This window comes from Panicum hallii, chromosome 4 (assembly GCF_002211085.1).
Source record: "Panicum hallii strain FIL2 chromosome 4, PHallii_v3.1, whole genome shotgun sequence".
Classification (NCBI taxonomy): Eukaryota; Viridiplantae; Streptophyta; class Magnoliopsida; order Poales; family Poaceae; genus Panicum; species Panicum hallii.
The window spans coordinates 20,765,103-20,776,228 of NC_038045.1; the positions used below are offsets into that span (position 1 = coordinate 20,765,103).

General features: G+C 50.9%; 1 pseudogene; it reads right to left on the reverse strand.

Moving 5' to 3' along the window:
• Window positions 1–9,177: 9,177 nt before the first annotated feature.
• LOC112890393 lies at window positions 9,178–10,283 on the reverse strand (annotated as a pseudogene).
• Window positions 10,284–11,126: the final 843 nt, after the last annotated feature.

Genomic DNA, 11,126 nt, shown 5'->3' on the forward strand with positions numbered 1-11,126 from the left:
GCTAGCATGATATCCATACCGGCAACATGTACAGTGCCTGTGTTTTAAACTCCGCTGCCATGACTTGAAACTTGAAACTGTTTTATAATAATTTTCATCAGTTGGGAACTGATGTTACTTTTAAACACCCATGTAATATACCTGCCTGTGATGTAAAATGTGATGGCAATTGTATCTCTAGACTCGCCTTCGCGCGAGGTACCTTGTTGATCTTGCATTCGGTGGTTTATCGGGACGTTACCCGACAGGCCAAGGGATTATACCATTTGAAGTATGATGGAGCCCTCAAGAGTGGGCTCGCGTACTTGAGCCGGTGTAATTTAGGTTGGTTCTGCCACAATATCCTGAATAACAATCAAGGAAGCAAAGGAGTACACAACCCACCGTCGAGTCGACGACTTGATCAATGCACGGTAGCCCGAAGTGATCCTTTGGACAATGCTGGTTGAGATCAGTGTAGTCAACAAACATTCTCCATTCATTATTCTTTTTCCTTACAAGGATGGGATTAGCTACCCACTCTGGATGAATCACTTCTTTAATGAAGCTAGCCGCGAGGAGTTTAGCTATTTCCCGTTTAATTGCCTCACGCTTATCGTGAGCAAATCTTCGAAGGCGTTGCTTTTTGGGCACAACCTGTGGGTGTACATTTAGATTATGCTCGATCAGTTCCCTGGGCACCCCTGGCATATCCGCTGGTTTCCACGCGAATATGTCTCGGTTAACCCGAAGGAGACTGACGAGCGCGAGTTCCTATTTCTCACCTAAGCCCGTGCCGATGACGGCGGTCTTAGATGAGTCACCCTCCTAGAGCTGGATCGACTTGAGGGCCACGTCACCAGTCGATTGGATGCTCGACTTGCTGGTCTTTCTTGAAGGGATCTCCAGCCCGGCTTGGGAGAGCTGCTGCGCGGCCGCGAGTACTTCCCCTGAAGCATCTGGCACACGTGTAGTCGAAGCATATTGGATCGCCTCCTGATTACAATCATATGACTTCTTCAAGTCGCCTCGGAGAGTGAGTACCCCACTTTATCCTGGCATCTTAAGAAGTAGATAAACATAATGCGGCATTGCCATGAATTTGGCGAGTGCCGGGTGGCCCAGTATAGCATGATAAGAAGATTCGAAGTTAGCAACTTCGAATTTAATGAACTCGGTGCGGTAGTTCTCCCTCGTGCCGAAAGTGACTGGAAGAACCACCGTGCCAAGTGGGTGCGCCGCATTACCTAGGATAATGCTGTAGAAAGGAGACTTGCTTGAACCAGCATATTCATGAAGTCCAGACCCATCTTTCTCAAAGTACTGGCGAAGATGAGGTTGAGACCACTCCCACCGTCGATGAGCACCTTGGTGAGCATGACTTCTGCCACCGCCGGGTCCAGGACCAGGGGGAACTTACCGGGCTCCGAAAAGCTTGTCCCCTGATCATCACGGGAGAAAGAGATGGGCACCTCTGACCAGCAGAGTGGTCGTGGTGCCACCGGCTCGACGGACATGATCTCCCGAAGAAGCAGTTTTTGTTCCTGCCTGGAACCGATGTCTTCATCTCCCCCGAAGATGACGTTGATGGTCTTTGAAGCATCCTGGAACTTCGCGTTGCGCCCTTGGTCCCCTTGGTCATCATCTTCGGGCTCTTTGTCCATTGGCTTCTTGTTCTTCTTGCCACCACCAGAATTGCTGAATGTCCTCCGGAGGTGGTAGCAATCGATTGCCGCATGATTGGCACCTGGATGCCATGGGCATTTCTTCTGCAGGAGCTTCTCGAACTCCTCCTGCGTCGTCGACTTCTTGCCTCATGAGGGACAATCCACATCCGCGATGAGATCATCTGGCTAGCGCTTCCGGGATGGACCCGAATAGTCCCGCTGGCTCTTGTTGTTGCGGTTGTTGGTTGGACGCCTCAGATTGCTATCATTGCATGCTCCCGCATCTTCTCTTCCTGCTCGGACCAGTCATGCATCATGTCGCGAAACCCCGCAATAGTCTTCAGCCTATTCTGCTCGAAGTCTCTGTTGATGCCTGGATCGGTGATGCCATTGTAGGAACAGTCGATGATGTCCTCCTCCGAGATATTCGCAATGGTCGCGCGGACATTGAAGAAACGGCGTGTATAGGAACGTAGGAGCTAGTTACATTCCTGTTTACATTGAGCAAGATCGTGACGAGTACCTGCACGAGCGATCGCCCCCTGGAAGTTGTCGATGAAGACCTTCTTGAGCCGCTCCCAGGAGTCGATTAAGTTGTTGCTGAGGCTCTCCAACCACGTGAGCGGCGTAGGGTCCAAAGCCATCGGGAAGTAGACGACCTTGGTGATGTTGGAGCCCCCTGCAACTTCAATGGCGATGGAGTAGCAACGTAGCCATTGTTGAGGAGCTTGCTTGCCATCATACTTGGTGATGCCGATCGGCTTGAAGCCCTTAGGGTACTTGTAACTGCTGAACCATGCAGAGAAAGCTGGGAAACAGTCGCTGCAGTCAGTACCATGTGTCTCGACTTCTTCGCGCACTTTGCGCCTGGAATCAATCACGGACCGCGCATGACGGCCTTCATTGATGCGCTGGCGTAGGTCTTCTGGAGGAGGCTGATGATTGGCCTGTCGCAGGTTACCTCCTGGAGGTGGCTGCTGCCTCCCACCAGCGGCCTAACTCCCGCGAGCGTTGTCGTTGTTGCTGCGCTGAGGTCGAGGACGACCGCCTGCTGTTCGGCTGTGAGCCTGGCTTCGGCTCTCGCCCATGCTCTCCTCCCTGAGGGTAGACGCCGGGTTTTGCTGATCAAGCTGAATCCAGGCCCTCTGCGCGTAACGAAGTGGTTGTCGCACGTTCGGACCATAACCCTGGCAATGTTGGCCACCGGAGTCCTGAAGCCCCGCTCGCTTACGGCAGCGAATTCGGCGTCAAGCTCGCGATGCATGGATTGCATGCACTCATTGACCCTCCTTCGGCGAGCTGCACGAGCTCTGTTCCAGGTCCTCCGTGCCTCACGATCGGCGTCATTCTCGTCACCGGTGTTGGCTGTGGCCTCATCTTCAGATACCGCATCAAATTCAATGATGGGCAAGTCACCATCGTCCTCGCCTTCTTCCGCCATCAGCACTGGCGTGAGATGAGCTCGTTAGAGCTCACGTAGACTAGCTCGATCGACTCCTCCGCCACGGTGGCTAACGGCCTGCTCTCCTGAAAAGGCAAAGGCTCGAGGTGTGCCACAAGTCGATCTTCGGCCTTGAGTAGATCAGAAAGTTTCACGCCCTTCCAATGCACGAAACGCCCCTCCGGGGTGGAGGTGATCATCAGATCGTTGGCACCAAAACAACCCGAAGCCCCCCAACATTTGGTGGCTTCGGGCTTTCCGAGTTGGAGCAGAGAATCCAAGTCCTTCTCTAATGTGGAGAGGGACCCGGAGATGTCGGGCTCCTGGAGATCAGTGGCCAAATTGCGTAGACCGAGTCATGATTGGCTACGCGAGTCCTTAGATTGGAACGAGTCCAACCCAAGGAAAGTTGTTGCAGCACCGGATGAAGTCGCGCCAGAAGCAGACTCCTCCTCGGTCCTTGTAGCGGATGCATGAATTGAAAAGTCGTTGAGATGATCAACGAAGTTGTCAAGGTTGCTGTGAGGACCTACCGTGGGAGTTTTCGGCTTCATGTCGATGAGAAATCGATGAAAACTGCCCGCACCATCTGCGACACAGACCCACGAGCCAAAAACAAATGCCATGCCCTGAGAGGGTACTGACTTGGAGAACTAGAAAGATGCCATCGAGTTCGCCAGTGGATCTTCAATGCGCTCCCCTACCTAGCGCGCCAGTTGTCAGTGTTTTACCGGTTGCCCATCGAAGGGTATACCCAAGGTAGTAAATTTAGGTGAGGAGACGCCAAGATCAGGAACTCGAAGGTGCAAGGAACATAAGATTTTAGACAGGTTCGGGCCGTGAGGCGCGTAATACCCTACGTCCTGTATGGTGGTTTGTATTCCCTTGGGTGTTGATGTTGTGTTTTGAATGGTCCCTGCCCCCCTTATATATCCGGGAGGTTAGGGTTATACGGATCTAGTTAATACTAGCCAAGGAATCGTACCCGGGTATAACTCGGGTAGTTTCCTTCTGTACCGACTAGCTTTATCGCCTACTCAAACGAGTAGAAAACAACATAAATAAGAGATAAGATAGGCTTTAGCTCTTAACCCTGTTTAAACTATGTTATGCACACAATCCCATAGCCCCGGGTCTGACAGAAATGGCTTGCCTTGGTGTGCCTTTTTCTGCTCTTTGAGCTGTTCTTGGAGCTCTGAGTTGGACTTCTCAAGGTTGCGGAGATTGTTCTTGAGGAGCCATGTTTCTCGCGTCCGCTCCAGCTTCAGCTTATCGAGCTCTCTTTGAAGATACATGTTCTTCTTATGCTCTTCTGATATGTGTTGATCCTTTGCTCAGAGTTCCTGGAGGCCACTCACGATTGCTTTCAGCTTTTTTAGATTTTTGTTGTGAGAGTTTGGCCACATCCTGCATGAGGGGAAAGACTAAGACAAGCATGCCTTTTGTATCCTGGAGGCAACACAAGGCGCAACTCGACAAAGTATAATGGCAGAAGAGTAATCATGCCTTACCAGGGTAAATTGGTACATCTCCTTGGAGATCTTCTGGAAGTATCGCATGTTATCGACCGTCAGGAGCGGATCATCCACTAGATTTGCGGTGATGATGTTCTGGTATCCACTCCTGGACACCAGCAGATCTTCAGGGTTTCTTAAGGTACCCGCAGCTTCTTCAGCTGATGGTTGTGGGGCACCTGCAAGGCGACACGCATTCAGTACATGAAGTTTATGGTCTAAGCAGTTAGCCACGGGGGGGGGGGGGGTCAAACACTTACTTGTGCCATCTGCAGGAGGGGCATTAGTGGCCTCGACTTGTTCTTCACCACCGGCACTGGCTTCGGGTTGCTGGGGCTCGGGGGGTGGTGAGTCGGGTAGTGTCGTGTCCTCCTCGGGGGCTGGCGGCTCAGGGGCTAGAGTAGCCAAGACAGGCTCTGGCTTAAACCCCAAGGCAGACGCAGTCCTAATGAAGCAGAATTAGTTATACCATTAAACAAGTCGTCAAGAACAGAATATGCATCATGAAAAAGGATCTGCACTTACAACGAAGATTTCTTCATGGAGGATTTCTTTAGTCTCAGGGGCCATGGTTTTATAACCACGGTACTCATTGTCGGTGGCGGGATCACACCAGCCGATGGCGAGGTACGCGCCACGGCAATGGTTACAATCCCTGCTGATGTAGTCGATGGGTCCGTTCCAGCAGTTTCTGCAGCACCACCTGCTGGAACATAATCCCCAGTGAATTCGGCCTCGATCACCTTTTGTCACATGGGGTCGGGAGGAGAAGAAGAAGGACTGCAAAACAGACAATGTAAGCATTCAACAACTCCAATATTTGACAACTCTATAGAACAGCTGCTTCATACCTGGGGAATTCGACTACGTGCGCTTTACATCTGCGCACTACTCGATGACCCCGAGGGACCAATGGCAAGGCTTCGGCCAACTCCACGGATGATCCGAGGTAGTTGTTCTTCTTCGCTTTCTCTTCAGTTACCCTTTCCGCCAGGGGGCTCCCGCTTTCGGTCGTCTCGTTGCTAGGCAGAGCATCAGCTGCTTGAGCTTTTTTCGCTTCAGCCGCAGCGCTGGGAAGAAGGTGGTCCGATTGGGGGATGTCGGGTTGTGGTGGATAACTCTGGTACAACTCTGTGTGTCCCTGCAGAGGATTTTTCAATCAGCGATTATAGAAAAATAGAACTTATTCCAAAGAAGTCAAACACTTACTGGCTTTGGAGGATTTTGTGCAGAAAACAACTCCGGGACGTAGGGAACCGCGTTCACGTCCAGCAACACTCGCTTGACCCGGATGAGCGCGGCATCATCAGTCAGCTCTTCTGCGCACATCCGAGATGGGTCTTCAGCACCTATGTACTCGAAGCCTAGCGTATGGCACTGTTGGATTGGCTGGATCCGGCGTTTGAAGAAGGAAAACATTACAGATGCGCCAGTCACTCCTATTTCTTTATGGGCTGCTATGATGGCTAGCAACTCGTTGACTTGATCCATGTCCCCTCTGGAGAGTTCGATGTTCCACTCTGGTCTCACGACAGGGGGTTTACCGGATCTTTCAGGAAGCTGGGGGACATGGTTTCTGATGTAGAACCAATGGCTCTTCTATCGCCGGCTTGTTGTCTAAGCTGGATGCCGGCGCCCCCTACAACGGATGGATTTTTGGAGGTGGGTTGCGGCTTTACCGGAAAAGAAAGCGGAAAATATCCCAATGGGGTTCAATTCCAAGAAAAGCTTCACAAAAATGGATGAAGATAGCAATGTGGCAGATTGAATTCGGGTTGAGGTGATAGAGCTCAAGCCCGTAGAAGTAAAGAAGGCCCCGGAAGAAAGAGCAAGAGGGGAGGGCCAAACCCCATTCAGAGAAATGGTAAAATAAGATGATTTCGTCCACATTTTCCATAGGAAGAAGTTCGCAAAAAGAGGGGCGCCAGTTGACAAGATTTTTCTCTTGAAGCAAACCTTCGGAAACAAAATTCAGGAGTTCGTTGTTGAAGCACTTACTGTAAGTCCACTCCCCAGATGGCGGTTGTGACTCCTTCCCCTTCCCATCCTTCTCGTTGGATCTCTTGGGCGCCATTTCCAGATCTGTTTGCCACGAGTTGCTCAGGGGCTGCAGAGAAGGGGCAGAGGGATTCGGCTAGTTTGGGGGCTTGACAAAGGGGGTGAAGGCGGAGCACAGATCTGACTGAGGATTCGGAAATTTCTCGGCGGATTGAAGATTGGAAGCACGGATTTTACCTTAAGTTACCGTAGGGTTAAATAACCAGCGGCCGGATACAGGTTTACTGTTCCGAAGTTGAAGAGTCATCTCAAGGAATATTTGGAAGATGAGGGGTCATTTGGTGGATTTTTTAGATAACTTATTCGATTAATCATTTTTTCAAGGTTAATTATCCTGAAAAAAGGGGTTTTTCGAATTCCAAATCTAACTTCCATCATCTGTATCATCACACCAATTATCTCCCAAGGGATTTTTCACTGCATGCCACGACTTTTGGATCTTTTTTTCCAAATCTGAGAGATTTGGATTCAAGGCTCGGGCGCTGCAGGATACGTGGCATCGACTATTTATTTTTCGAATTTATTCAAAAAGTAAGTGAGGAAGATTTAAGACTTCCGTGACCTTCAGCCTGATTCTTCGATTCAACCTAAGGCTCGGGGGCTACTCCATATGGAGTGCAATTTTTTATCGCACACCATATCAAAGAAGTAATTCGGGGCATGAGCATCTCATAGCTTCGATGCAGCCAAGGAAGTACTCAAAGAAGAACTTCTAGGCAGAGCTTTAGAAGAAGCCGAAGACTACTTCGGAAGTACTCGAGGAGCATGTAGTACTCAGCTATGAAGAGCTCGGGGTCTTGTCAAACCCGGGACTACAGGACTGTGTACCTAACGTAGTTCATACAGGATTAGGGGATAGGACATGTCCTATACCTTATCTATATTGTACTCTACTCACATGTGAAGTAGGACTAGCCGGTACAGAAGGAAATTACTCGAGTTGTACTCGAGTACGATTCCTAGGCTAGTGTCGGACTAAGATTCATGTAACCCTATCCTCCCGGATATATAAGGGCGGGCAGGGACTCCCTCAAATCATAACATCAACACCCAAGGCAATACAAACCACCAAACAGGACGTAGGGTATTACGCACATCGTGGCCCGAACCTGTCTAAACCTTGTGTTGCTTGCACCTTCGAGTTCCTGATCTCGGCGTCACCCTACCTAAAACTTACCACCTCGGGTATACCCCTCGGTGGGCAGGCGGTAAAACACCGATAGCTGAGGCCTGTAGAAGGAGCTTAACAAAGTGAAAGCCAGCCCCCTCAAGGAATCCGACGAGCATGACGCCCTGGAAGTTGCTATCACGTTGGTCCTTGGTTAGCTCGGGATGACTTCGGAACAGGGAACAAGCTCGCTCTTGATCCGGGTCCTCGATGCCATGGATCGAGCACATGGCATCGCAAGGCATACGCTACAACTTGGTGTGCAGTGGTCATTTGCGATCGCGCATTCTCGTTATGAGAACATCGATTTGCAGACGATGAGCCAGGGCTTCACGCCCGGCTATGACGATGCTGAGCTGGACCGAGTTGAGGAGGAGGAGGTTCTCCTTGCATGTGATCTAGTTGCAAGCATGGAGATGAGGTTGTCCCCATCCTAAAAAAATTAGGTAGTTAGTTGAGCGGATGGATCAGGCCGTGGTGCCCAGGGACTTGTAACATGTGCACAAGTCATGCGTTTTAATTTTGGCCAAGAAGACTTTTGGTCCTTTGGTGATAAAGCCTAACGGCGACCGACCGCTCCTAACATCGAGGTGATAGAAATGACATGCGAACGAGAAGGCTCTAACCAAGCTGGTGAGCAAAGGCACCGTAGCCGCGTGGGCGTGGCTTTCTTGCAGTCCAACCAACTTTACTTAGGGTGCTCTTTCGTGGCTTTTATCTTCTCACCTCAATTGTAGGGAAGGGGTTGGGCGCAAAAAAAAATTTTGAGTAGGTATGTCCTTAGCAATAACCGACTGAGGCCCGACCTCCAGCCATGGTTGGGGTCAGCGTCACTAAGGAGCCGACAAAAAAGAGGGTTTTTGCACCAGAGCTTGTGTAACTAGCATGAATATATACATAGCTTGGAAAGACTAAGGGTAAAAGTGACGTAGCTGATCGATGTTCCAAGCATTAGTGAGGACTTCACTGTCAGTGGTTCGCAACTTGTCGGGGCCTGGCCGGAGCACTTTGGCAACGATGAAAGGCCCCTCTCAAGGTGGGGAGAGCTTGTGGCGATCCTTATTGCTCTAGACGAGGTGTAGCAGCAGGTCGCCGACGTTGAATACCTGACCCCGCACTTGGCGGCCATGATATCATCGTAGCGCTTGCTGGTACTTGGCCAATTGGAGAAGGGCAACATCGTGTGCTCCATCAAGCTAGTCCATCGCGTCTTCGAGGGATGTCTCAGCCCCTTATTCGTCGTACGCCCTAACTATCGGCGCTCCATAGTCTAGTCGGTCGGGAGGACCGCTTCGGAACCATAGACCATGAAAAAGGGGGTGAAGCCGATCGCTCAGCTAGGAGTCATCCTCAGGCTCTAGAGAATTGTAGGGAGCTCAGCAACCCCTCACCGGCGAACTTCTTCAATTGATTAAAGATTCTTAGCTTAAGTCCCTGCAAGATCATGCCGTTCGCACGTTCGACCTACCCGTTCGTGCGGGGATGTGCCATCGTGGCCTAGTCGCCACGGATGTGGTAATTGTCACAGAATTTGAGGAATTTCTTTCCTATAAACTGTGTACTATTATCCGTGATCATGGAGTTCGGGACTCCAAAGCGATGGATGATGTCGAGGAAAAATTCCACGGCGTGCTGGGATCCGATCATCGCGATCGGCTGAGCCTCAATCCACTTCGTGAACTTGTCAACGGTGACAAGCAGATGCGTGTAACCCCCGGGTGCTTTCGTGAGGGCCCCGACCAGATCGTATCCCTAGACCGCGAATGGCCACGTGATGGGGATCGTCTGGAGTGCTTGTGCCGGCAGGTGGGTTTGCCGAGCGTAGTACTGGCACCCTTCGCAGGTGCGCACTATCCGTTCGGCGCTCGCCACCGTAGTTGGCCAGTAGAAGCCTTGCCGGAACGCGTTCCCGACCAAGGTCCTCGGCACGGCATGATGCCCGCAGACCCCGCCAGGGATATCCTTCAGCAGCTGTTTCCCTTGTTCGATCACGATACAACGCTGCAGTATCTTGGTGTGACTCCATTTGTAGAGCTCTCCCTCGATGATGACGAAGGACTTAGCACAGCGTACGAGCTGTTGGGCCTCCGTCTTCTCAGCCGGGAGCACCTCGCGGAGGAGATAGTCGAGATAAGGCACCCTCGAGTTGGCCGGAGGGTTGGGCTCCATCGCTGGTCCCCCATCAGCTCCATGACCTGGAGGTCAGAAGGAGTAGGTGGTTGATGAGCCCCCATGCCCGAGGTAGGCGGTTCATCCCCGACCCAATCCAACTCCTCATAGTAGATTGAGGGCTTATACTAATCGCTAGCAAAGATGCCGGACGGAACGGACTGGTGGCTCGACGCCATTTTTGCCAACGTGTTGGCTGCCTCGTTGAGCAGTCTTGGGATGTGGTTAAGCTCGAGACTGTCAAACATATCCACCAGCTAACGGACTCCTTGGCAATACGCAACCATCTTGGAACTGAGGCAGCTTGACTCTTTCAAGACCCGACCTCGAGTCGTCGGTTGCCCAGCTCGATGGCGATGTGTAGGCCGTTGATGAGCACTTCGTACTCAGCCACATTATTTGAAGAAGGAAAATAAATACGAATTGTCGGTGTTTTACCGCCTGCCCACTGAGGGGTATACTCGAGGTGGTGAGTTTTAGGTAGGGTGTCGCCGAGATCTGGAACTCGAAGGTGCAAGCAACACAAGATTTAGATAGGTTCAGGCCGCGATGTACGTAATACCCTACGTCCTGTTTGGTGGTTTGTATTGCCTTGGGTGTTGATGTGTTTCGATGGGGTCCCTGCTCGCCCTTATATATCCGGGAGGACATGGTTACATGAATCCTAGTCCGACACTAGCTTAGGAACCTTACTCGAGTACAACTCGAGTAGCTTCCTTCTATATCGACTAGTTCTACTTCACATGCGAGTAGAGTACAACACAGATAAGGTATAGGACATGTCCTACCCCCAATTCCGGTATGAACTACATTATATACACAGTCCCGTAGTCCTGGGTCTGACAAGCCCCCGAGCTCTATGTAGTTGAGTATTGCAGGCTCCTCGAGTACTTTCGAAGTAGTCTTCGATTTCTTTTGAAGCTCCATCTTGAAGTCCTTCTTCGAGTACTTCCTTGGCTGCATCAAAGCTATGAGGTGCTCATGCTCGGAATTACTTCTTTGGTATTGGGTGCGATGGAAAATCGCACCCCATATGGAGTAGCCCCTAAGCCTTAGGTTGAATCGAAGAATCAGGCTGAGGGTCACATTAGTCTTGAATCTCCTTGTTTACTCTTCGAATATATTCGAAA